A 27,834-nucleotide genomic window follows, 5' to 3' on the forward strand; every position below is an offset into this window, starting at 1 on the left:
CATTTCTCTAATGACCAGTGATGATGAGCATTTTTTCATGTGTTTGTTGGCCTCATATATGTCTTCTTTTGAAAAGTGCTCTTCATGTCCTTCACCCACTTTTGAATGGGTTTGGTTTTTTTTTTTTTTTTTGTAAATCTGTTTTAGTTTGTTGTAGATTCTGGATATTAGACCTTCGTCAGATGGGTAGATTGCAGAAGTTTTTTCCCATTCTGTTGGTTGCTGGTTCACTCTAATGAATGTTTCTTTTGCTATACAGAAACTGTTAAGCTTAATTAGATCCCATTTGTCTATTTTGGCTTTTGTTGCCAATGCTTTTGGTGTTTTAGTCATGACATCCTTGCCTATGTCCTGAATGGTTTTGCCTAGGTTTTCTTCTAGGATTTTTATGGTGTTAGGCGTTATGTTTAAGTCTTTAATCCATCTGGAGTTAATTTTAGTGTAATGTGTCAGGAAGGGGTCCAGTTTCTGCTTTCTGCACATGGCTAGCCAGTTTTCCCAATACCATTTATTAAACAGGGAATCCTTTCCCCATTGCTTGTTTTTGACAGGTTTGTCAAAGATCAGATGGTTGTAGATGTGTGGCATTGCCTCCAAGGCCTCTGTTTTGTTCCAGTGGTCTCTATCTCTGTTTTGGTACAGTACCATGCTGCTTTGTTTACTGTAGCCTTGTAGTATAGTTTGAAGTCAGGTAGCATGCCTCCAGCTTTGTTCTTTTTACTTAGGATTGTCTTGGCTATGTGGGCTCTCTTTTGATTCCATATGAAGTTTAAGGTAGGTTTTTCCAGTTCTGTGAAGAGGGTCATAGGTAGCTTGATAGGGATAGCGGCTCTTTTTAAATAAAGTTTCTTTACAGATTTGTTTTTTAGGGACTCTTCCTCTGTTACCTAAAGGAAGAGTTTATCCTTTTAGGGAAGCCATAAATACAGAACTTAAAGTTTCTACTTCTACCCTCTTGGTTTCTAGACCCAGGTATTTTATTTATTTGATCGCATATTCTGTAATAATCATTAATTTAAGCAGTATAATGCATCATGGAGTACAGCCTCCCATCAATGTAGCATGGAATCTCCAAGCTTAGACCTCACCTGTATCATTAAGAGATAATTCCACCATTCTATTATGCTATCATCTTCCTGAGGTATAGAGTGAGATAGGAGCATTGGGTTACATAACCATGAATCTATAGGTAGACTTTCCATTTCATAAAGTGTGTCTCTTGATTCCAAGAGATATTACGGGGAATCCTACATCAGTCAATTGACACTCTTTGAACCTCTTTTCCTTTTTTTTTTTTTTTTAGTATTGCTGTTTAAGGTCTTGTAGACATAGAAGGAAAATGCATACCCACCTGATTCTGTGTTTATCTGGTGAAGATTAATGCTCTCTTTCATAGTGAAAGGGTGGAAGGAGTTTGAAAATAGTTGTCCATGAAGTGGATAATTGATCTCATCAAGAAATCAAGAGCTCAAAATCCACCTCTTTTGTTGACAGATCAAACATTAACCCATAGAAGTAGCTAGATTAGCCTTCGTGAATAGGAGCCAATGTTGTTGGGCTCACATGTAGACTCCATCTCTGCTGCCATGGCTACTCTGTTAAACAGTCCATTTTGAAAGTATTGATGTGATTGTGGACAGAAGCTGATTAACACCAACTTCCTGAACCTTCTAGAGACACTAGATTATTTACTGCCTCTTCTGCAATGAGTGTTCTTTAATGGGCATTAACATTTGGTACGAATATTTCTATTCATTATCCATACTCTGAATTGTATTCACACACATATTTTCCTTAATCTTCAGACCTGGCTTCTTCCATACAATTACTTAAACAAGTAGTGAACCTTCTTCTATATATATATATGTATTTAGTCCATATATACATACATATACACACACATACATATATATGGACCATATATATACATAGAATATACATATATATATAGACCATATATATACATGGAATATACATATATATATGGATATGGATTTATAGAGAGATATTTTAGCTTAGACAAATTATCTCTTCATAAGATGTGAATAACCAGATGCAGCATATAATACTCTAACTGAAGAGAGGGATTTTTTTCACTACTGTGTTTAAGGGCACCCTGAGAGTGTAGTTGTAGTGTAGTAGGAGTTCATGTTCAGTTTGCATACCTATATGAAGCCAATTCATCTGTGAATCCAGCTTAATTTCTTCCTTTGGCAGCTTGTCAGAAGGAATCCCATGAGGCAATACATGTGAATTGAAGAAAATAAATCTGTACAACTGATAAGGTTTGGCATCCTAATCTCATCTTGAATTGTAATTTCCGTAATCCCCATGTGTTGTGGAAGGGACCCAGTGAAAGGTTAATTTAATCATGAGGGAGTTTATCTTTATACTGTTCTCATGATAGTGAGTGAGTTATCATGAGAGCTGATGGTTTTATAAGAGTCAGTTCCCCTGCACATGCGTTCTCTTGCCTGCGGCCGTGTAAGAGGTAACTTGGCTCCTCCTTGCTTCCCACCATGATTGTGAGGCCTCCCCAGCCATGTGTAACTGTGAGCCAGTTGAACCTCTTTCCTTAATAAATTACCCAGTCTTGGGTACATCTTTATTGGCAGCATAAGAATGGACGGATACCATAGTTATTATAGTATCAACAACTATGATAAGAGACATAGAATCTATTCATTCCATTTACTTGTGCCTTCTGGACCTGCTGAAGTCATTCCCTGTATGAACCATTTCAGTAATAGAGATGAACTGCTCATGGACCTGCCCAACTTTGTCATTGGCTGAAGCTGACAATATCAGTTCATGGTGGGCAGTTCTGGATGCATGGTTAATTGATGTCCCATGATTAGACACTTTTTCTCTACCAAAACCTAGTCGCATGCAAGAAGATGATAGTTGAATGGTATGTTAGTGCTGATAGCATGATCTTGCCTCAGAACACTAGGAATCTGTGCTGTGAATCTTCTACTGAGGTTTGCTAAAGACTCCTTACTGTGTCATTTTCCAACTCAGATACCTCTAACTAAATAAATCTGCTAAATTATATGGATCAAGTGGTAAGGATGCTTAAACTACAGGCTTGACTGGTTTTCTGGACTTTTTTGTTCTCAATACCACTCAAAATAATATTCCTTCCTTGTCACATGACAAATTCATTGGGGCTATATTCTAAGCATGGGATGTATGTGTTGCTTCCTGTACATAGAGTTCTACCCAAGCACTGTGCCTCTTTCTTGATGGTAGGAGGCAAGATGCAATAACTTACGCTTTACTTTGTACAGATATGCAGTATGCCCCAAATCACTGCATCCTTAAACTTCACCTATGTACAGCCTTCTGAATCCTTGTAGGTCTTATCTCACACCTGCTAGATCATATTTATCTTACTAAGGATCCCCAAGTTCTTCCCACATGTGAATCATAAAATATGATTAACTTGATTTCATCATTATGGACCCATATGATGTTGTATGAAATGTCCAGATGGCCAGGGAATTTTGGAATATATTATGACAGAGAACAGGAAAATTAACCTAGATTTGTGGCATGATTATGAATAAATGTGGCTCCATGTGAAGGTAGACTACTTCTTATTCACTCTCTACATGTGTTTGACAAGTAGTACATGCATAAGATTAATGGCTGCTTATCACATATACAAGTAAGCATTATACTTCTCTAGTAAAGATATCACATTAGGTATGGTGGTTGCAATGGAGGCTACCACTTGGATAAATTTTAAGTAGCTCATTGTAATTTTTCGTGGACTACATTAGGAAATTGAATAGGTATATAGTAGAGAATACCATCCCTGCATCCTTTAAAGTTTTTGAGGGTTATAATGATATCAGTTGTTCCACTGTAATGAAAGGTTTCTTCTTTGCTATTGTGTCTAGGTGTGACAGCTTTAGGGACTTGTAATTGGCTTTTCCTACCATAGTGGTTTTTACTCATAGGCCCATTGATGTAAGAGCTCTGTTGGCTGCTGTGTCCATTCTCTTTATACATTTAGGTACCAAGAAAATGACTACAGTGGGTGCCATGACCTAGTTAACCCACTGGAAATGGATCCAGGCCAGGTATTCATTGATTTCCTAACCTCACTATACCATTAATCACTGCTTTGAAACTGTGTGTATCGTTGCCGGTTGCAACCTGGGATCCAATTCTCAAAAGAACTCCATATTTTCCTTTCCCCAGTGTAAGATGACCTGAGCGGATGATTTCAGGCCACTTTGGAATGGAAGAAATCAATACTCTATAAACTTTCTATTATACTGCAGGATGCTTTCCCATAGCGGCACTTTTCAGTGAATGGGTTTCAAATATGATAACTGGTTCATGAATTTCCATTTATTTCACCAGATAACATATCCCTGGGTGTATTTTATCTATCTATTTATCTATCTATGTATCTATCACTTACCTATGTTTTGACTGCCCATATGTTTCCCCCTAGTTTGCTATTTCAATTAAGCAGTTCCATAGAGTCCCATAAATCTGCCTCCCCCAGCCCCACTAGCTACCATTCCAACTTTGCTGCCCATTATATTCATTTTACTTCTGATGCCTAATTAAATACCACCGTGTTGTGCCTGCTGTTCTTGGATCCTATTAATCCAAAGCTAATAAGTATTTCTGCCTTATAATATAGCCTCTGATTATTAGTCACTGCCCACATGGTAGAGCCACTATTGAGCTTCTCAGTAATGCTGGTACCCTCTCATGAACACATTCCTTATTGACTTGGGACATGGAGTGACTTCCAGGCCTCCTAAAGAACACAATCAGATGATGGATATTCTTCCTTATAGAGATTACTATTCCAACATCCCAAATGCTTTCAGTCTTATGTTCTCATCCTAGCCACTCTGTCAGGACACCTTTGCCTCTCTATGTCATGTAACATGGGTTATCAGTTTTTCTATGCTTCTAAGAGCTATCCTAACTCTCTCCTTTCCCATCTTGTGGAAGTTCTTGCCAGGGAAATATCTCCCATAGTGAGGGAGTATGCTCCCTTTACCCTGTTTTATATTTCGGATCTTTTGATCCAAGACTTTTACAATTACTCCAAGTTATAGTATGCCTCATCCTAAAAGTTGCTATGACTTCCATAACGTTCAAACAGCAGAGACGTCGAGCAACAAGTGCATACCCTCCCACCTGTAACCGTTTCCTCTTCGCCACAGGTTATAGCCTTCACAAACACTACACCATCCATCCAGGAGTGTTAATTTTCTATCTTCCATCACTGATGTGGTCCTAATGACTTTTATCCAGTGCATCATCCACTTCTAGAATACCAAACTTAGAGTTTGCTTTCTAAGAGTATTCCCATTTCTCTCATTATCAATAAAGTTCTTTTTGGCTGTTTAAAACTCTAAGATAAGGTGAGAGAACAGGGAAATTAATTAAGGTAGTGTAATTTTTCTTACATCTTTCAGTCTCGTACTGCTTTACATTTTAAAACTATTGAGGACTCTAAAAATATTGTTTGTATGGGTTCTTTCTAAAAATATTTACCATATTAAGAAAATAGAAGTGAGAAATAGTTATACATTTATTGATTTAAAAGTAACAATAATAAACCCATTATGCATTAATATCAACAATAGTTTTCCTCAATAAACTGTATTTTCTGAAACAAAAGAAATACATGAGAACTGTGGTGTTACTTTATATTTTGGCAAGTCTCTGTAATGTTAGACTTAAGAGAAGCAGTTAGATTTTCATATATGCATCTATCTTCAAACTATTGTGATAGATCAATTGTATTTAAGTATATTAAAATAAACCCAACCTCACACAGATATGTTTGTCATATAGGGAAGGGTATCCTAATAACCTTGATGAATGGCAGTTTCTAAAATGTTACTTTTATTATGGATTCTGACAGTGTGGAGAAGAGGATAAGTTACAAAACGAAACTGAGAAAGTGTCACAAGATACTTGATGTGTCACTTCACCAGCCAGAAACTTCTGTGGCCAGTGGCAGCTTTGCCAGAGTTTTACTTGGGACCACTGAGCATGTTTCACCCACTCAGCCTGGCAGGCTGTGCCCGGCTGGTGCTACTGGCCCAGATCCCACACCTGCCAAGGGTGAGCCAGGCACAGAGTGGCTCTAGGCAGGGTGCAGCAGGACAGGCAGATCCAGGCAGTGGCACAGGTGCCAGCCCCATGCAAGGCTGCAGCTAGACCAGGTGTACTGCACATGGCTTCTGCTGTGGGCACCCTTGTCTGGATGAGGGGAATGCAATGGTGCCTGCGAACTTGGAGATGCCAGGAACTGCAGAGCCCCAGAAAGGGTATCACAGCCCTGGTTTGGGGAGCCCCCAGGTTTGGGATCCCCAAAGGGCCACAGCTCTTCTCTTCTCATCTACAACAGAGTGAGTGGGGGGGGTTATGTTTCAATCCTGTTTGTGTTACAGCTCTTTCAGTCCCAGCATTTGGTGGATCTCAACTTCTTGTCTCGTGTCCAGGAAGAATGAGCTATACAGACAACTGGAGGGTGAGCAAGGAGAGAGGAGCTTCATTGAGCGACAGAACTGATCTCACAAGACAGGAAGTGGGTAGCTCTTTCCGCAGCTGGTGTTCCTTAGATCTCTGTGAATCTGGCTGAGTGCAGGGTATTTAGTGGGATTTAGAAAGGAGGAAGTGTTTGCTGTTTGGTCCATAGGTGTCCATGGCTGGGCCCAGAAAAAGCACCATAAGTTCTCACTCCGGGATGCTGACTCCACCTGAAGTGACAGCCGGCCCCCATCCTTCAGGCTGTCCCTGGCTTGAAGATGAGGCTTCCCTGGGGACCCACCCCTTTCCACCCAGGGGCGTGTCTGCCTCCTGTTGCCATTGATCATGTTGTTCACAGTGCCTAGGCTGTTTGTGCAGAGGGTTGCCTACAAGCCCGTGCCAAGCCGCCCTCCAATTCCCCTCGGCCTCCCTCCCATGCTTGTTGGCGCCAGAAGTCTGGAGAAGGCTGAGTCAGCAGGGGGCTCGTATGTCAGCGTCTCTTTGAACTCCTACACACCTGGCTGGGTCACGACAGTGTCTGAGCTTGGCCTCGACTTTGCTCCAAAATCGGAGTGAGCACCGGGAGCAGGGAGAGGCCAAACAGTGTGAGCAGAAAGTTCTGAGCCTGTGAGGGCAGAAGGGCTCCCTGGGTTCCAGTGAGGACAGGGATGCTTGAGTCCAGAGCCCCGCTGGGCAGCTGCAACTGTGCCAGGGAGGGCGGGGCTCCTGCCCTGCAAACTTGGAAAGAAGCAGGGTTCCCACCTGTTTCTGGTTCCTGGTTCCCATGGGCCCTGTGGAGCACACAGCCCTGGCCACACCTCCACTACAGCTGCCATCTTTGCAGTGGCTGCTCCAGATGGGCCTCCAGTGCCATCAGAAGTATTAGTGAATCTAAGGAAAAATTAAGAGAACAGTTGTCCAGGAAGAATGTGTATTAGAGGAGAAGGAGAATGCAATAAGGAGGCAATATGAAGATGGATGACTACCAATTGGATTTAGTCACAGGGAGGTCATTGGTGATCTTGAATGGTACGGTAGGCATGAAGCCCTCATTGGTAGGTTTAAGAAATATTTGGTTGAAAAAATTTGATATCAAATATAAATAATTTTATGAGGGACTTAATTGAAAGGAGAAAAAAAACCTGAGCTTTGGCATTAGGGGTAAAGGTTAACAGGGGTCAAACAAATTTTGTTTAGTTGGTTCATTGTTCTGGCAGTTGTTGTTCTACATGAGAATATTAGCATTATGGCTACTGTGTGATGGAAAATCAAAAAATGTGGTAAGGAAGAAGAAATTTATGTAGGAGAGAATATTTTTAATTTTGCCATTTAATATTTTATTGAAATGCTTCTCTTAATCAGACTAAGGGGATGCAAATAAAAATGAGACATTGATCATAGGATGATAGACATATAAAATATGGTATAAATCTTATTTGACAAATTCTCCAATTGAAGAAAGCATAGTCTGCTGTAGGAGCAGGAAGGCTTAACTCTACCTGTGGGAAGACATTCTGAAAAGAGGTTGGATTCAATGATAATCTCTGTTATATAATGAGGTGAAGTGATGGCACTAGATTCTCCAGAATCACGGCTTCCATAGAAAGATTTTTTTTTTTTTTTAATGTAGGCTGATGTCTATTTTTAAAAGAGAGCACTGTAATGGAATGGAGAAATGTTGTTTTGGTTTGGGGCTTAGGAGGATAAGGCATAAATTAGAAAGAGTGATTTTACATGGGATGTTACTAAAGTAACTCCAGTGAGAACTGATGGTACCAGAACTGAACAATGTCAGCTGTTGGAGACCAGGAGGGCTCTTCTATGTCCTACATTGGCTACAATAAATAAAAGGCTCTGTCGAACTGTTGACTTCATCTAGCCTATGACACAAAACAAATATAACATGCATTTGTTTTGTAAACATAGGCTTAATGTTACCCTAATTTTAGATTTTATGATTGTTTGACTTGTATTTCTTTAGTCTTCTTTATTATAGCTCTTAATCCTTTACCCTACTTTTCCCTTTAAATCAAATATATCTTTTTTTTTTTATTCTGGGAGGTGGATAACACCAAAGTAAAGATACCTGATGAAGCTTCAGAGTATGAAACTGTGATTGGGAATGAAGATTATCTCTACATACACTTTATTTTCGGAGCTGGGAAGGTGTACAATTTTTTTTTTTTTTTTTTTTTTTTACAATTCCTGTTATTTAGAGTCACAAATGTAAATGTTAAAACACTGTTTTAAAATATTTTATTACTATCATTTTATCAACTTACATACAGTCCTTGAGCTGGTGAGAATATTACAGTGATATTTACTATATTTACTATCACTGCACAGTTATATTTTGTACAGTTAGCAATTTTTACTATTTGTTAACTAAAATTGCCTTTGTTTCCCCAATATTTATGTCTCATTCATCAGTGAGATTAAGAAATATATTAAAGTTTAAAGCCTCCATGTGTATTGTCTTCAGAATAAACGTTTAACAATAAGTTTATCTAAGTATAGAATGTAAATAAGCATGTTTGTTTTTTGTGCATCAAAGATTATAAAATATGTTAAAAGATGGTAAGGACCCATTAGGCCACTCTTGTGCCTGTTTTGTAAAATAGTTTCTCAAAGACAACATACTTTTATTCTAGCAACTCTTCAATTTTATTTATAAGCCATAGACACAGAAATGCAATTACTTTGCAAATATAAGTATCTGGAGACATGTACTCTTAATCAATATGACTTTACTTAGATGCCTTATGAACTCTTAACTTCTTTGTAATACCTGAATCAACATGATTAGTTATTGTGTCCTTCACTCGGAATTCTAGGTTAGGCAGTGCCTAAGGCATGGCAGAGTTATAGTGAATAGCAGGAGTTTTGCAGGCCTGTGATTCTGCATGTGTTCCTGACTGTTTCTTTGTTGTCAACTACAGAAAATGGGATGGATCTATTATGTATCCATGCTGATGCTCTCCAGAGAGTCTGACAGAGGTGAGAAAATAAATGGTTTGAGGTGGGCACATTAAAGTGACTCTCATGTTGGTGAAACTGTTTTATGGTTTCAGCAGAGAACTATCTATAAACAGTTAATAATTTCATTTTATCTTGAGTTTCCTGTATTATTGAACGAAACATAAAGAGCCTTTGAAACAAAGCTATGTATAAGGTTTTGACTGTGTCTTTTAAGTGAGTAGAGCTCACTCTGGTAGGGTGGGAATTCTTTAGGTAAATGGGCACTGGAACTGGTGTGTTTCCATCGAAAAATAAAACACTCAAATGAAAATTCTGTGAAATATTGATGTCCTACTTTCTTTCTTGAGAGTTTTTCAAGCAAAGCTGTGAAGCAGCATAAATTAAAGCCGATTTCCTTTCTCTAAATATTGAATCCCTTGCTTTTAGGGTTTGCTTTCAGACAATTATAAGTTTTCCAGAAATTTTAAACTGAAAAATATTTATTATCAAGTATTAGGAGGATAAAAATCATTGGAAGTATATTAAAAAGGTTCTGGCCACACTTCCAGGAATGATTTCTACCTTTCAAATGAAACCACCTCTGCTATAATCATGGCTCAAATACAAAAAAAAAAAAACAAAAAACAAACAACAAAAAAAACACAACAACCAACAGCAAGAAAACACACTAACGATCAGAAAGCAGACATGACAGAAGTGCATTATCTCTGTCCTGATTTGTATGAGCACACAAGGGACACCTTTTTTCCTTTCTCCTTGTTTTCTTAACCAGTTTGCCATTTATTTGATATGAATACATCTGATTGATCAGACCTCAATTGTATCCAGAAAATTCACAGCAAGGGCATCTGAGAAGTAGAGTTTTCAGATTTTTAACCTCTCCAATACATCAGTGCACACTAGAAGAAAATTCAAATGGACCTTGACCATCAATACATATTACATAATGTCTATCCAACCTTTAAGATACTTCTGTAAAGTTTATTGTAAGTGGAAATTCTGTATATGAATGTATATGAGACTCTAGTTTCCACTTAAATTATATGATTAAAGATATGTTCCTATAGAAAGCAGAAAAAAATCAATATCAAATTGTATACTCTATGAGGCAGTTTGTTCCACTTGCCTTAATTTTCTTAATGGTTTTAATGAGTAAGATGAGTAAGCTACAAGGAGAAAGGGGTCCCAGGTTGGGGAAAACAATTGTTCTGAGAGACAGCTAATCACAATTGCCTGGCAAGACATCCTGTTCCCAAGTACCTCATTCTGTATACAGCACGACCTTATTTGCACAACTCATCCGCACGTAGCCCTTCCAGTATGACCCAATATACCTTCCCTCCAGCCCCTGCCTGTTGGCAGACAGCCCTTTCTCTGCTGTGCTGCCTGTTGCACCCTTGTAACTTATCTTTGTACTTTCTCTAATAAATCTGCCTTTCTTTACCTATGACTGTCTCGGTAAATCCCTTTACTGCCCGTTATGATGGCACCAGCCAGTTACACCTTCAATGTTTTGGTGGTTCATATGGAGAGTACATTGGGAATGCTTGAGGAGTGCAGGGGTGCTGGGAGACCTATCCTTTACTCTCTTCTTTTCCTCTCCTCCAACTCCAGCCTCCCGTGGACAGCATCTGAGCCTAGAGACAACTGAAGATCCCCAGGTGAGACCACTCCCTGGCAGTCCAGAAGGTTCTAGCAGAAAGAGTTATGACCACCATCACCCAATCAAGTGAGAGTTTGGAGTTTTGTTTTCCCTTCCAGTCCTCCAGAAGACACATTCTAGTGTCCCTCTTGGAATTGATGGCTACTAGCCAGGGCCACTCTGGTGTAGCCTAAAAACCAGGGGGTGAACAGATTTGGCTCCCTTGCCCAGAAAAGAGGAAGGTTCCCCTTTCTCGTCAAAAGTTCCCAATCCCTATGTGTGGTGCAATTAACCATAGAAGCTCAACCAGGATGAATCTGCACAACTTCTGAGAAACTTAGACACCTCTTTCTCACTCTAAATTCTCCCATGAAGACAACCAGCCATCCTGCTCCAAAGTCTTAAGCCAGGTGATCCCAACCAGCACTGGAACAGTGAGTCTTCCTTTAACTTTTTCCCCTCACCCTTGGATGGAGCACCCTGCATAATTCATACCTGAGCTGAGCTGGGGTTGCTCACCCAGGGTTCATCCAGTGGAAGGCCCTGGCACCCAGAAAACCTTTCTAATAGGTGGGACACCCCTTTGGAAAGTGCATCTTGGAGTCCCTCAGTGCACATGAGTGGAACCCTTTCCCCTTGGCAGGATGCCCCGATGAAAATGGTGGTTTGTTCCCCACCAGACATTTATTTCCTGGTTCTATCATAGGACAGTGCCCCTCCATTCCCTCAGACTTGCTTCTTAGCTGCATTTTAAAGCATTGGGAAATAATTGACCCTCAAACTCTCAAAAAGAAACATCTAATTTCCTTGTGTAATACAGCATGGCCACTTTATAAACATCCCTATCAGGAATGCTCCTGGCCACCAGGAGGGACCCATGCTCCCAAAACTATCTTACAGTTGGCCTCTTCTTTCATAATTCCTCTGTATGGTCTGAAGTTTCTTCTGTCCAGGCTTTCATGATTCTCTCTCAGGACCCTAACCTGCAACAGACCTGTCAAATGTGCTTTGTTAGATTCTGTGGCCCCATTGACTCTTCTGATATTTTGGACAACATTTCTTTGCTCTCTGTCATTCTCCCTAACCACATGAATCAGTTAAGGCCACACCTTCTGCCCCTAATAAACCACCTTTACATTCAATTACACCTACTCCATCTGATCCTTCTCCCTCCCCTTCCCCGCAACATCCCAACCTTGGATATGATTTTCCAGTGCCTCATACTCATTAAAGACCCTTCTTTCCTTCACATACTAGGTAGGGGCCACCTATCATCCCATTTCCTCTCCTGAAAAAGTTCTGCTGCTCTGGGGGGTGGAAAATGGGATCTAGGCAGCATCAGAGTCCGTGTTCCTTTCCCAATGTCTAATCTTTCCCAAATAGAAACTAAGCTTAGCTCTTTCGGTTAGGACCCTTCTCCCTTCATGAAGGAATTTAGGGGACTTACTGTTTCCTTCAACCTCACTTGGCAGGAGGACATGTATATTATTTTCACCACCTGTTGCACTGATGAAGAAAAGTCTTGCATTTGGTCTCTGACTCAAAGATGGACAGATGAGGTACCTGCCTGAAAACCCAGAATTCTGATCCTCGGAGAACTTCAGTGCCTGGCATTAATCTGAGATTGGGTTATCAAGAGGAAACCATGACAGAGAACATTGTAATCACATGATCACTTACTTGATTGAGGCCATGAAAAAAGCTACTATTAGTTATTCCAAACTAAGAGGAATAACGCAGGTGTCAAATGCAAACTCGGTCTATTCCATTGCTGACTGTCTGAGGCCGTGAGAAATATGTTAACATGAACTGCAAGAACCCAGAAGGCCTTGCCATCTTGGCTGTCTGTTTCATCAACAAGGCATCTGTAGACATTAGACACAAACTCCAAAATTTAGATCAGAGACCACAAACTCTTTCTCCCCCCATTGCTGGACAAGGCCTTCAATGTCTTCAATAACGGAGAGGAGGTCTTGAGACTCAAACATGACAGGAAGGAATGAGAAAGAGATAAGTGGCTGGCCTACAGTATGGCCACCACTATCACTAATTCCCAGCCTCTACCAAGGGCTTCAGGCCAGCAATTGGGAGGTGGCCTCGAGGCCACCAAGGGACCCCCACTTTGCTGTCTTTGTTACCAGTCAAAGCACATTAGCTGACACTGCTGAAACCCTCCCCAGCCATCATCGAGTCCCCAGTGACCACCATCTGGCCTGTGCCCACACTGCAAACAAGTAGAGCACTGGAAACAGGACTGCCCCTCTCTCATGTGGGAAAGTCACCCACTTACCAGCAGTGTCAACTATGGGCCAACATGGGAGAATAGCAAAGGTAATGCCCTTAACTTTGTTCCTTGACTATGAGGAAACCCATGGGAACAAAAAGGAAAAGGGGATAAATCTCAAGGAGGGCCTCTCTGTCTCAGGGATTGACAGGACCCAGAGGCCATCCAGGCTTCTGCATTTTCCATCACCGTGGTTGAACCCTAGACATGGCAGGAAGAAGAACTGAGGTCTTGATCAACACGAAAGCAGATTTTTCTGCCCTGTGAATTTCCTGGACCTTCTCTTTGTTCCTCAATGTCCCTCACTGGCATAAAAGGTCAGCCAAAACAGAGATGACTTACTTCTCCTTCAGTAAGTACCTTTGGGAAAAACATTTTCACTCATTTTTACCTTGTCTCTCCAAGTTGCCGAATCTTGCTACTTGAGAGGGACACAATGACAAAGCTCCAAACCAGCCTCCAAGTGTGTGAGCTTGCCGGCCCAATATTAGCTTTACTAGCACCTGGAACCAAAAGCCCAAAGGTAATAAACGCTTTCATTATACAGCAAGTTATTCCAGAGATATGGAACACTTTGAACTCCAGGACTTTCATTTTTCACAGATCCTATAAAAATTCACCTTAAAAATTCCAACTCCTTACCTAGGAAGCTCCGATATTTTCTAAAGCCTGAAGCTCAAATAAACTTATAGCCCCCTAATAGAAAAAAATTTGGCCATGGGATGACTGCATCATTGCAACTCACATTGTAACTCACCCATCATGGCAGTCAAAAGGTCATGGTACTTGTAGAATGGTACAAGACCTGAAGGCCATCACTGAAGCAGTAATCTCAGTACATCCCGTTGTTTCCAATTCTCACACCCTGCTGGGGCATATTCTTTCTGATATTTCTTGGTTCACCAGACTAGATCTAAAAGATGTCCCTTTTTTGTATCTTGTACATGCAGACTCTCAATTTGTATTTGTCTTTGAATGGTGAGAGACCCTTCCACTCATGTTTCACAACAATTAAGCTGGATGACCCTCCCTCAGAAATTTAGAGATAGCCCAGACCTGTTTGGACAAGCTGTCTCCAAAGATCTGTCCAGCTTTCAACTGTCCCTCAATAAAGCCCTGCTTCAATATATTGATGGCCTGTTTATTTGCTGTCCAATCAAAAATGCCTCAGACCTGAATACTAATAAAACTCTTCAGAGTTTGGCCTCCTGTGATTATAAAGTTTCTCATTCCAGGGCTCAAATCTCCCCTCAGGAGATTCAATTCTTGGGACTAACATTAACCCCAGGGTCCAAAGGTGTCTCAGACCACCACAAAAATCTTACCTTCTTATCACACGGGCATTCCATTCACTAAACAGCAGTTGCTGTCCTTTCTGGGAATAGTAGGCTTCTATCACATTTGTACATCCTAGTTTGAACTTATAGCAAAACTTCTGTATGAAGAACTACAAGGACCAGGGGAGGGACACTTAAATTAAAATCTTGAATGGACAATGCCCTGAAAACCTTCAAACAAGCACTCACCACCACCCCGGGCCCTGGCCTTGGCAGATCCCAGAAAGCCTTTTTACTTGTTTGTACATGAGAAAAGGGGTATCACCCTTGGAGTCCTTACACAGCCACTGGGACCCCCGCAATGGCCAATTGCTTATTTATCAAAAACTCTTGACCTGGTGGCATGGAAATAGTCTCCATGTCTTTGAGCATTGGCATCTGTGGGAAAAACATAATTGGTACTAGTACTAGTTAGAATATCAGTATCACGGGATAGTAAGTAGCTAGTCAGGTATGAACAGGGCAGGAGAGGGCTCCACCCTTATCTCCCACCAGGAATATCAGGCAACCATGAGGTAATGGTCAGGCACTTAATTACACTGTCTTTCTAAAATAATAATTGGTCACATCTGGTGCCAGGTAAAGGCAGTCTCCCAATAAAGAAATAGACAAATAAATAAATAAACCAAGCCTATTATAAAACTGGTGATTAGCAGTTTCCCAATAAGATCTCAGGAACTGAGTGAGTGGACTCAAGCATGTATATTAAGAAGCAGAGTTTAACTGCTATATGACCTTCCACCAGGAATGCTATACAGGTAAGGGAAGAATGCTTCAAGTGAGCATGCGTACAACTCCAGTAAACACACTGCACATGTGGCGCTTCCCAAGTGTTGCTGCACCTGCGGACAGCAAAGGGAAGAATCAGGGGAGGAGTAACAGAAGACCCTGGAAGCATGACAACATACAAAACCCCAGGTCAAAAGGTCAAACTGTGCACTTGATCTCTCAAGTCACCCACTTGGCCCTCTTCCAAGTGTATTTTACTACTTTTTAGTCCTGCTTTTACTTTTTAGTAAATTTTCATTCCTTCTCTAAAACTTGTCTCTGTCTCTCTTTCTGCCTTATGTCCCTCAGTCTAACTCTTTCTTCTGAGGAAGCAATAATTGAGTTTGTGGCAGATCCGTACTGATTCACTGCTGCTAACAATTACATACATTTGAGTTAAGAAAATGTGTTCTCTTTGTCTGCTTGCAAAACAGAGGATTTGATTTTATTATTACCTTACACTGGATTAGCTGATTATTACCAAAAAGTTAATCTTTGAGAAAATAAATATACAAGAACAATTATCTAAAATAAAATGAATGTATAAACGTTATTAAAACTAAATGGCATGGAGTAATTTAAGGAAAATTATATCAGAGTAGTATATGCAAAAAAAGGAACGTTAGACACAACATGTGAGTTCTATCTACTCAAATGAAAATGGTAGCAAATGAAATGCTAAGAACAGAAGACAAATTCACTCAGAATCAATGTTCTGTCTGTGGTTGATTTTTATGATTATTTGTTAATTAAAACTTCTGAATAGAATGTATGTTCTTAAATTTCAACTAAACATGGAATAAGTTTTCTAATGCATAAGATTCTTCAAAACGTTCATAGACAATGCCTACTATGAAAAAATGCAAAGGTTTTGTCATTTCGGCGTAAAAGTAAACTCATTCTACCTTGTTATAACATCTCTGAACAGGATATACTTTGAGGAATTATGAAAGTTAAGACATCAGTTTAAAAAGAGTGCTTATCAGAGAAACATGAATTCTGCTAAAGTTGAAAAAGAACAAACATCAAATTTATGTTGGAGTTTGGGTGCAAGAATGGTGAAATCATTTCTACATTACAGAATGTTTTTGTGGACAACACCCTCAAAGAAATCAGCAGTTGACCAAAGGATAGCTTGTTGTAAGAGGTAAGATATGTTATTGTAAGAGATAAGATATGTTATTGTAAGAGATAAGATATGTTAAACATAACTTTCAAAATAGCAGACAATCCACATCAATTTGCAAGAAAAAAAAATTTGTTTGTGACCGAATTGAAGAGAAAAGATGATTACTAGCATAAGCACAATCCAACACCAAAGACATCTTAAACAGTTCAGCTTACACAATTCTGACTGAAAAATTAAAGTAGAGCAAACTTTTCACTTGATGGGGGCCAAACCATTGCTAACAGATCAGCTGCAAATAATTTCAGAGCTTTCAGTAGAAATTTCAGACAAGTGGGATTGAGATCCTGCAGCATTTGTTAGAAGAATTGTAACAGGAGATGAAACACGGCCCTACCAGTATGATCCTGAAGACAAAGCACAATCAGAGCAACAGCTACTAAGAGGTGGACATTATCAAGTCAAAGCAAAAGTGGACCTGTCAAGAGCAAAGGTTATGGTGACAGTTTTTTGGAATGTTCAAGATATTTTGCTCATTGACTTTGTGGAAGGCTAAAGAACAATAATTTCTGTTTATCATGAAAGTGTTTTGAGAAAGTTAGCCAAGCTTTAGCAGAAAAAAATGCCCAGGAAAGTTTCACCAGAGAGCCTTTCTCCACCATGACAATGTTCCTGCTCATTTGCCTCAGCAAACAAGGGCTCTTTTATGAGAATTTCTATGGAAAATCATCAGGTATCCACCCTACAGTCTAAATTTGGCTTTTTTTTCTGATTTGTTTTCTTTCCCCAGCTTGAAAAATCTATAAAAGGCACCAATGTTTTTTCAGTTAATAATTTAAAAATAACTGCATTGATGTGGTTAAATTCCCAGTACCCTCAGTTCTTCAGGGATGAGCCAAATGGCTGGTATCGCTGCTTATAGAAAGGACTTGAACTCGATAGAGGATTTTATGTTAAGAAATAACATTTAGATTTTAATTTTTATCTTTTAATTTTATTTTTTTCTACAGATTTTATGAAGTTTCCTCATATATGTTCCATACTATGAAGTATTTGTAGACTGGCATGTAATACATTACAATACCAAAAAATACCACGTGTAAAAACTTTAAATGTCCTCAGGTATATGTATTCTGTTCCTATTGCTGCTAGAACAAATTACACAATTTTTTGGATTATACAATAGAAATTTATTTATTTTTTTGAATTTTGGAGGTTAAAAGTCTCTAATATATTTCATGGAACTCGATTTAAGGTGTGAGAAGGTCTGCGACTCCTTCTTGGTGTCTAGAAGATAATACATTTCTTTGCCTTTTTCAGTTTTTAGAGGATGCCCATAATCCTGGGCTTAAGGCTGAACTTTCTTTATTTCCAAAGCCAGCAATGTCAGGCAGAGTTTGTCTCATGTGGCAGTCTCTCTGGTCTCTGGTCTCCCTTGTCTGTCTGCCACTTCCACTTTTAAGGATCATCTTATGCAGATCTCCTCATTTTAAGGTCAGCTGATTAGCAGCTTTATTATTATCTGTAACCTTTAGTCATTTTCCTTTGTCATATAAACTAACATATTCACATCTTTGGTGATTATTATTTCGCCTGTCACTGGGTTTGTGATCATTTATTCCAGTGTTCCATTTAAAATGTACTTGGCAGTATTTTAGAAACTCAACACATTTTCTAATGTTGAGATACAAAGACAATAACATTTAAATGCATAATGCAACACATTTTTTCAAGTCAAGATGTTTGAATTCCTCAACAGAGTTTAACAGAAGTTAGGAAAATCTGATTGTCTCTTTTTCTGTACAAATATTGCTATAGACAGATTGCCATAAATAGAAGGCAAGCATCGCTGTATCTGTAGTTCTTTGATTTGTTAGTGTCAGTTGCTCTATGATACCTGAGTAAATGATAAAAGTATCAAGAACATCAAACTAGTAATAGTTTTCAAAACAAAAGATAAAATTACCTGATTACAGTGAGTCAATATTATTTTTGTTAATCATTGCTATGAACACTGCACCTCCACATGTGCTTATTAGTCTTCAAGAATAAAAAACATTTTCAAGGTGGATTGGGACTAAATTTCAAGAAACTTATTTAACTCTACATATTTATGAGTTCTGACAATTCGTCAACTCTATTTATGCTGAGGGTACACAATACTAATATTTGTCAGGACATGTACAGAAGAAAAGTGCTTAGTGTTACATTTTCTATATAATTTTAATATCATTTTTCAAAAGAGAGAAATTTGCAAGTTAAATGTCTAGAAGTACAATCTCAATCCCTTTAAAAGACATACTAATTTTCCAAAATTGGATTTGTTTCATTAATTATGTCCAACGGGATCAAGTCAGAGAAAATATTTTTTAAATATAAATGCAAGCACAATGTGTTGGAAATAGTAAAAATTCATACTGAAAAGCATTTCTCATGTGACTAGCAATTTAACAATTTTAAGATTTTCGTATACATCTGATTAAGCTTCTTTGGCGAATTTAAATAACTTAACATTCAAGACACAAAATAATACTAAGACATGTAATCAATTGCCAGTACATTTTGGATTTGGTCAAATTATAATATTAGTGGTGATGAAAGTAAACGTTACTTGATTTTAATCAGAAATATTTTCTGGATGTTGGTAAGTAATACTTTGAAAGGTAAGTGCACTTAAAGGCAGAATTTTGTAGGAAGGTTATCTTCAGTTTAGTTATAGATTTACATATCTGCTTTCAGAAAAAAAAATTCATCAAAAAACCTCGTCTATGCCTGCAATAAATAATAGGTCATCCACCTGCTCTACATCTCCTCCATATAGTACTTAATGGAGTGCTTTAGAATCCTTGAGGAATCTAGGAGAGGTAAAGATGTATGCACCTTATACTCCAGTCATAGAATGTATAATGTATAATTCCAAATAAACACAGAGGCTTGTAAAAGAAAATTACAAGAGTGAGATACTGGGGTAGGGAGAACTAAATTTAGATCAGTAGAATAGAATGCAGCATGTAGAATACGTATTGTACAATGTATTGTAGAATATTAATACAGTGGAGTAATAGACAATGTCACAATGAAAAACAACAACATACACACAAATTAACATAAATAAATACAACAGATTTTGGGTGAAGAAAGCAAGTTTAAAATTAAGATGTCATGTAGTTAAATCACAAAAATGCATATAGTATTTATGAATTAGAAAAAAATCTAAATAAACCCATTAAGAATTTGTGGGTATGCATTAAAATAAAAAGATATGCAGGAAAAAGCACAGAAATAAGTGCAATGGTCAGCTCCTGGTAGACAGACAAATTTATTCAGGAAAGAGACATAGAGGACTTCAAATACATTTGTAATATATGAATGGGTGGTAGTTACATCAGGTTTTTTTTTCAATTGATTTTGATTGTATAAGTGATTTCATAAAGACACCTTCCTTTATACAAGTATTATCTGCTAGTTCATGTTTTCCATTGTGTCATTTTTTTTTCTACTTTGTAACAATGAAACTTTGGAAAACAGAGTTAACAGAGATATTCCTTTCCAAAGCATCTTGCCTCAGGCAAAATTTCCAAAGTGCCAGTCCTGATACAGCTTGCAGAGTGATTTTCTTTAGAAATCAGACCAACTTCCACCTCCATCTGCCTTAGTTATTGATAAGAAGAATGTGGTCAGCAGTGCTTTCACAGAATGGAAATAGATTTTGGGTTACTAGCTAGCCCTTAACTATTGACAGTCTGCCCTCTCTGAAATGGGCACTAGAGCCTTGGTATATTAGAACCTCTTCCCAACTCATCTTCAATCGAGTAATTTTGAAACAAAAATTGTCACTCAAAAACTGTGACATTGGAAATCACTGACCTAAAAGATTCTTACCAGAAAATCTGATTGAGGTCACAGTAGACTCCTTCCCTCAATAGCTGTGCCTGTTGATTCTACTAACAGTGTCTCCCACAATTATATAACATGAATTTGAAAGTTGTTTCTGTGGCTAACTCATAGCAAATATGCTTAGTAAATGCACGTTGATTACACAAGAACCTATGGTGAAGAAGCTTGTCTACCTTGAGAATGTCAGGTGCCTCAACTTGATGTAGTCACTAGATGCTGTCTTACTGGGTGAGCATTCAATATAGAAACAGTCATGTGAAGATATTAGAAAGGATAAACCTTATTATAACATCATGCATTATTGCATATTTCTGAAATCATTAGTTCAAGCTCTTTTTCAATATATCAGTGTCATTTTCATAATAATGACACAGTCTTATTTATTATAGTACATTTTCACTTTGGATTGCATCTTTACAAACTACATCCTATGTGGAGTATGAAGAACCTTATGATTAGCTTATTGCTATAAATAGTTTGACAGAAAAAACACTTTATGCAATAGCTGTTGCATAAAACTCTACTCTAGGACATTAACTCTGCTAAGGTAGAATTGATGTGGTAATAGTACACTGTATCTTTATGGCATCATTACACAAAGGCACAAAGCAGTTTTCAGTGATAATATTAATAATCATAATAATAAATTGTTCATTTACTTTGGCTTTAAGTTAGCAGTTTCATCAAGCAAAACAATTATCAAAAATTCATTTTCTGTTTTGTGTTCTGTTATAAATATTTTAAAAAGAGGTGAGAATGAAGTATGCAAATAGCCACATTTTATTTGGAGATATCTTTAGAAAAATAAGATCTCTTTTGCTCCTTGAGTCAACCAAGTTATAACTGAGAATCAATTTTAAATTACTTTTCACTGTAGCATTGCTTCCTCGAGATAATTAAAATTCCTGGTTAGATTATATACAATATTATACTTTCCTTAAATTTCACAGGATGGGAAGAAAGTTTCATATGTTATCTAGGAAAGTCTTTCAACTGTATAGCTGTCCAAAAGAAAAATCCAATTTCATATTCTAACAGCATATGTTGAAAAACATAGCAATGATTTTTTAAAAACTCTTCCAGGAATGACTACAGGAACCCAAATTCTGTTCTGAAAAGGCTACAGTACTTGTTCCTTGACATTTTCAAAGTTCATGTGATCCTGAGAAATGATTAAAGGTTATCTCTAGAGCGTATTGCTGATGACAGTTTCCCTAGCTTGCTATAGTTCATAAGTAACAAAGGATGTATTGTTTTTAAGAATTTTTTTTTTAAGAATTTTTATTTGATTTTTCACTTTAGCCTTCAATTCACCACCTAAGACATTATTTGTTCCCTAAGTTGATATAGAGTCCTATGTACTCCAGGATACTATATCACTGACAGTGACATAATCATAAAATTCTAGACTTAAAAACACATTTTACTTCTATCATTTCCTTTGATTTTGTTCCATCTGAATGGTATATTATTCCTTTATCATAGGTGACAAAAAATAGAACCCAATAATCACCTTGTAATCTCTTACCAAGTTTCATTTGTATAAGGGCTATATACCATAAAATTCAGAACATTTCACACTTGAAATTCTTGCAGGATTAACGTGCATTATTTATTTTAATCTAAAATTTACTTTCATTTACAATAAGCTCATTTTTAAAAATCCAGACAACAAATGTAGGCAAAGTATATTTACTATTTTATGTTTTAAATTAAATAACTATAATCATAAAGGTAAATGCAATTAGAAATTCTAAAATTTTCTTCTGTACCCCAGGGGGTCATGCAATCCCTATTTTAGAGACCACTAATCAAACGTCTAATATGCAAACATTAACTGACTATTGCCTAGTGTATACCAAGTTCTTATGCTCTCATCGATTATAAATTAATACGTGTCAGTTCACCTCTTCCACTTTCTCTTTCTTTTCTACTCTCTCTCTCTTCAATTCTCAAGATTTGGAAATAATGATATCAAAATGGAACCATATTGGGTGGCAGACAGAGTTCATACTTCAAACTCTTTCTTTTTTATGTTTTCATGTGTGAATTTTCCAGAGAAAGAGACTTTCTATATAATCCATAGAAATCTCATGGCAATATTTCATTATGTAGCAAAATCAAGAGGACAGTTTTCCAAATATTCCACATATTACCTGCTGATGTTTTGTACAGATTCTTACTCTCTTTTCTCTTACCTTTCCCTTTGTTCCATATAGCATGTTTTTTTTTTTTTTTTTTTTTTTTAATTCCTCACTTTACAGATGATTTGACTGGGGTACAGTGAACTAAATTGGCTTGTGTATGAGATCCTGTGATGGACAGTGGGCACACAGTTGGATAAGGTGTAGTTTCTTCCGTTATGGAGCTCAGTCTATTTTATGATATTGATGTCTATACATAAGTTATACTACAGTAAAATTAATATGAGTGGAAGTTTGTAAAGCACAATTACTAAGAATAAGAACTTTTGAGCTCAGTCTGTGGGTTAATCCCATTTCTAACATAAAGTAGCTATGTAACCTTGACCTGGATACTTATCTTTCTTTGCTTCAATTACTTTACCTGTAAAGAGAGGTAATTTTACTAATTGTGTAAACTTTGCATATGACAATGAATTGGGTTGAAGCAGATAAACAAAAAACCAGCTTCTAACATAAATGTAGCATTCAAAAAACAAAACTCACTATTATAAAGTATTATGGAAATGTGGGCAGTCATAAGGGAGATATAAACTAATTGCAGAAGGCAACTTGGCGAAGCACAAGAGATACAGTATAGTCTGGCTGGTCTATTGTTAAATTTTCACATATTGTCTATTTTTAACTTGTTTGATCTTGCTTTTATTGGATGCTTTAATTGGATGTACCAACCTAATTGATGATTTGTCAGGTCTTCCTAAAATACAATGTTACATAAAATACATAGATGTTTATGAAGGCAAAGCATTTGGATCAACTTCACTAACTATTGTCAGAATACTTCCACAATATCTCAAAATAATGGACTACTTTTTCCTTTAGTTTACATAACTTGACCCTTAACGGTTATAAGCAAATTTTTCTACAAATCGGAATTCTTAAATAATTATCTGAAACAATGTTTTAAGACTGTTTCACAATTTCATCCAACAGGATCAAGATATAAGTATACAGTACTTTCCATTATTGAAATGCACGAGTTGATTTGATGAGTGTTTTGGAGTGGGAGTGGTAGTGATAGGAAATGAGATGGAATGAGCTTGGAAAACCCAAAAATAAAAATAAGGAAGGCAAAAGAGAAAAGCTGTAAACAACAAAAGCCCTAGAGGTTTTACACTTTCGGAACACTTAAGGGCAGCTTCCTAAGCTTGGCCGTGAGTACTATCATGACTGTATCGTTACATTTTTTTGCTTCCAGAAAAAAAAATTATGTGAGATTTTGAGAGAGTATTAGAATAGGGATAGAGGCAAAAACTAGAGAAACCGAAGTTATAAGTCAGATTGTAGACCATTTTATGTCCTCAAGCTGTGTGATGTGAAACACGGAGTGAGCATCGCAGATTGCCTGAGTACCTATATTGTGCTAAGTGTTGGAATAGACAAAATGTCCTTCTAAAGAAGTTTGCAAACTAAGCCAGAAGAAAGCTACAAATGATTTTTCAGCAACAGAAAAGCAAAATACAGGTTATTAAAGCATCACAACTCAAGCATAATTTTTTACAAAAATCAATTAAAGAGGAGATGCATATCTCTGTCTCCTGCAGATAAATGGTTAATGCACCAAAGTCTGATGTTTAATTACCTCTTTTTATTTCACCCTCCATTATTTTTGCTTTCATAGCTACATATGTTACTCTGGTCATAAAATTATATAGTCCATTTTAAGGTGCAGCTACAATATTTTTCTGGCTGATTTCCTGATGCAGAGTATTTTGCCAGTGGTCAACACTCCATGAATGTTTTCCTCCAATTGGTTCCAAATTTATAGTCCTTAAACTTTAGCAGTGTCATGTCATTAAACAGGGAAATCTATGTTCCTGTAATCAATTAATACAGTTTCTAAATTCCAGCCTCCCCCATTTGATCACTCTACTTGACAAGATGAAGACAGTAATCTCAAGTTTTAATGTTTAAACATACAAAATGTGCTGAACATTAGACAAAGCCCATCCATATCAGATCCTGTCAAAAAGAGAAAATACACCAATTTGCAGGAAAATACAAAAGTGACTCACTTGTAGTGCATACACGAAATGTAGATCCAGATAAAGGGAATAATTTGTATCATGACTGAGGTGGAATGGTATAAATGGCATATTTCAGTGAATATAATATAAAATGTTAGTATATTAGCAGGAGGAAACAGTTGTTTATCAGTGGTAAACATAGCAATTAAGTAAAAGTCAAATTGGGAAGAACCTTTTTTCCTGATGAAGAGATTGAGTATATTATTGAGTCTAAAGGTTTTTGATAGATAATTAATTTAATCAGAGCTTTAAGAGAATTATTTGAGCAGTTGTTTGAGTAATTAAGTGGAAGTTGAGGTGAAAATCAAATGACAAGTTTACAAATTGTTGCAGTAATCAAGAGAGAAGAAATTAAGATTCTGAACTAGTTGGCTGAGAACAACCTGTTACATGAAACAAGCAGAGTATGACCTGTGAGATGTCCCCTCTCTAAGTATGTATTGACACAGGTGTGGAGCCTGAACAGAGAATCCATCTCTTCATGTCAAGATGTTAAATCCACAAGAAAGTGTCATTTCACATAAAGTAGCAGGATTGTGTCATGTTGTATTTCACATTATGTTAAACATCCTACATTTTCAAACAAGTGTGGATTTAAATGATCATAAGTATGTTTAGTCTAGTCACGCAAGCCATAGGAGGGTTTACAATGTTCAGAGTTCAACTTTATTAATGTCCCAACTGCTTCTTATAGCAAAAAAGTATGGCTTATATTATTGTAAGCCTACTGAAACCGTGTTCCCTCTTTTCCTCTCTAGAGGATTCTGGTGCTTTTATTTTCTTTTTCTTTAATATTTGCAGACATTAATTCTGAGCCAAATATAAATGACCAGTGGCCCATGACACAGCCCCAGGAGATCATGAAATCATATGCTCAAGTTGGTCAGGTTACAGATTGATTTTATATGTTGTACAAAGACATAAGACATCAATCAATACATGTATGATATATATTGGTTCAGGTGGGAAATGGGGTACAATTTGAAGTGGGGACGTCCAGGTGGAAGGTGAATTTAAAGATTGTCTGACTGGCAGTTTGTTGAAAGAGTTATTAAGATTTGCAATCAACGGAAAGAAAATCTGGGTTAAGACAAGGAGTTGTGGAGACCCAGTTTTTATCACTCAGATAAATTCTCCAGGTAACAGGACATAGGTAGCAGAATGTAGATTTTCCCCACAAGAGGCAGCTTTGCAGAGTCATTTCAATATATGTCAAAAAAATACACATTGGGGTTAAATATTTCAATTTATTTCAGGGCCTATTGTCTGTTATATGATACTATAATAGAGTTAGGCTGGGATTTAGTGTCTTATTGCTACAAAAGTGTGTTTCTGTCAGTCTTAAGACCTCTGTTTTAATGTTAATGCTTATCAGTTGCGCCTAAATTCCAATGGGAGGAGGGCATAGTGAGGTCTGTCTGACCCTGCCTTCTCATCCTAGCCTGAACTACATTTTCAGGTTTACTTTGGAATGCCCTTGGCTAAAAAGAGAAGTCTATTCAGTTGGTTTGCGGGGCTTAGAAATTTATTTCTGGTTTACATTTACCCACTTCTGGCCAAGATTTGCCAGAGGCAGCATCAATGGCCATCAAATTTTATTCTATTCATAGGAGCCAGGGTAGCATGGCTACCTGCCCCAGGTCCACCCTGTCCCTCAGTGGGACCCCTATGGCCAAATAATTTAGACTCGAAAGACCTATAGCTAATTTAAATGTTGTAGGCCAGATGGGAATAGAGGCAGATAGGCATTCATCAACCGTTAACCCCTTTTAGCAACATAAAAGCCCAAAACCAAAGCCAAAGGCAAGGCTACAAAATTGGCTTTTCTATAACTTCTATGCAATGAGCTACTCTAATCTTGGTTTTAGTTACAGACTTGTAGAAATTGACTATACAAAAGATAAGAATTTTGTTAAAGCTTTTTAAGCTAATAAATTTTAGACATTTTTTGCTATACTGCAATGTTTTTTTGTGATCTTAGTAATTTGTCCTAAGTGGCTGATAAATATTTTTTACTTATCTGCATCAATCTCATAACTGGGAGCATTATATTCAGGAGGCTTTGCCACTAGGAGTCTTGAAATCTCCTGATTTTAAGATAAAATGATTATCTTGGATAATTTAAATGAGGCTTACCTAGGGAAGATCGAGGCAACAGAGTTAAATGCAAAGAATTAGCATCGTTGGTCAGGTGCCATGGCTCATGCTCATAATCCCAGAACCTTGGGAGGCTGAAAGGGTGGATCACTTGAGGTCAAGGGTCGAGACCAATCTGGCCAACGTGGTGAAACCCCGTCTCTACTAAAAATACAAAAAATAGCCGGGCATGCTGGTGTATGCCTGTAGTCCCAGCTATTAGGGAGGCGGAGGCAGAAGAATTGCTTGAATTTGGGAGGTGGAAGTTGCAGTAAGCTGAGATCAGGCCACTGCACTCCAGCCTGGGGGACAGAGTGAGACTCCATCTCAAATAAAAACGAATTATTATTGTCAGAAAGACTCGAATGGCCATTGCTGGCTTTGAAGCTGGAGGAAGGGGGCTACAAGCCCAAGATTGCTTCCCAAAAGCTATAAAAGACAAGCAAGTGGATCCAGTCTTACATTCTTCAGAAGGAAGCACAGCTTTGCTGATGCCGTGATTTTAGTATGGTGAGACTCACTGTGGCTCCTGATTTTTAGAACTGCACAGTAACAAATGTGTGTTGTGTCAAGTCTCTACATTTGTGGTAATTTGTTACAGAAACAATAGAAAAGTCATAGAATAGTGTTTTTATTGCTCTCAGAAAAGGATCAAAGACAATTAGAAAAATGAAATGCACAAGTATATAATTGTACTTTAATTTCCCAAATGTAATTCAATATAGATTTTGTCAATATGTTATATATTTAAAAATAAATATTTCAAAGTTAAGAAAGTAGCTCAGTAAACAATGATTCAGAAGAAAAATCAATGATTAAATATATGAAAGAGAATTTATTAATTTGTTCATTATGTATTCTTTACCAGACATGAGTTGATCAACATGCTCAATCACAATTCACTAGTACTATGATTTAGTA

Source organism: Aotus nancymaae, unplaced genomic scaffold, assembly GCF_030222135.1.
Source record: "Aotus nancymaae isolate 86718 unplaced genomic scaffold, 86718_ANA_hifiasm-v0.15.2.pri h1tg000006l, whole genome shotgun sequence".
NCBI classification, from domain to species: domain Eukaryota; kingdom Metazoa; phylum Chordata; class Mammalia; order Primates; family Aotidae; genus Aotus; species Aotus nancymaae.